This window comes from Aspergillus clavatus, genomic scaffold, assembly GCF_000002715.2.
Source record: "Aspergillus clavatus NRRL 1 1099423829818 genomic scaffold, whole genome shotgun sequence".
NCBI lineage: Eukaryota > Fungi > Ascomycota > Eurotiomycetes > Eurotiales > Aspergillaceae > Aspergillus > Aspergillus clavatus.
The window spans coordinates 1-1025 of NW_001510386.1; the positions used below are offsets into that span (position 1 = coordinate 1).

Sequence of the window (1025 nt, forward strand, 5' to 3'; positions counted from 1 at the left end):
TTTGTATCGGTAGAAGCAAGTGCGATACTTGCACTGGGCTATAAATAAAGACCCAATGGTCAAGTTTGGTAAGACATAACATTTCACTGTTAGTGCGGGAGTTCAAATCTCCCTTGGGTTGAAAGAAATTAGCTCAGTTGGTAGAGCTGTCGCTTTACACGCGAAAGGTCAGGTGTTCGAGTCACCTATTTCTTATCTATAAATGTGGGTTGATGTAATAGTAACATAGATGGCTCATGACCATAATATTTAGGTGCAATCCCTAAACCCGCAACCAAAGGCTATAGCTTAATAGGTAAAGCGAACCACTCATGATGGTTTGAATAGATGTTCGAGTCATTTTAGTCTTATATAATCCGAGTGCTGGAATTGGTAGACAGTCTTAACTTAAGCTTAAGTGACGCAAGTCGTAAACGTTCAAATCGTTTCTCGGATAGGGGTTATAGTTTAACTGGTAAAACGGCGATTTTGCATATCGTTATTTCAGGATCGAGTCCTGATAACTCCATTATTCTATATAAATTTTTTTTTTAGCTTGAGAAGCTCAATTGGTAGAGCGGATCACTGAAGATGATTAGGTTATAAGTTCAAGTCTTATCTCGAGCAATAGATGGGTATGCTGAAATTTGGTAACCAGGTTCCGCTTAGGACGGAATAGTATTAACTTTGCAAGTTCAAGTCTTGTTACCCATATTATTTAATTAAGATTATAGATTATATATTATATGTTGTCGACTAATAGGTAAGTCATAAATTTTTGGTATTTACTATTGGGTGTTCGAGTCGCCCCAACATAATTTTATATTCGCCAGGATAGTTCAATCGGTAGAACAATAATTTCATGAATTAAGAATGAGAATTCGAGTTTCTCTCCTGGCTGCTTTTTAGCATTATTTGATAAATAGCATTATTCGATAAATAGTATTATATTATAAATAATTACTATTGAAAATTTAATTATAAAAAAAAAACATGTCAAACTTAAACTTAAATTTAAACTTTGAAATATATTTATTCAAATCATC

The 1025-nt window shown here is 33.8% G+C and overlaps 3 non-coding genes across 3 annotated transcripts; all 3 read left to right on the forward strand.

The window, feature by feature from the left end:
• The first annotated feature begins 49 nt into the window (after positions 1-49).
• On the forward strand, positions 50-121 carry ACLA_078880. The gene has a single exon. It is a non-coding gene; the product is annotated as a tRNA-OTHER (tRNA).
• Position 122: 1 nt separating this feature from the next.
• ACLA_078890 lies at positions 123-195 on the forward strand. Its single transcript has one exon. It is a non-coding gene; the product is annotated as a tRNA-Val (tRNA).
• Positions 196-533: 338 nt separating this feature from the next.
• ACLA_078900 lies at positions 534-606 on the forward strand. Its single transcript has one exon. It is a non-coding gene; the product is annotated as a tRNA-Phe (tRNA).
• The last annotated feature ends 419 nt before the right edge of the window (positions 607-1025 follow it).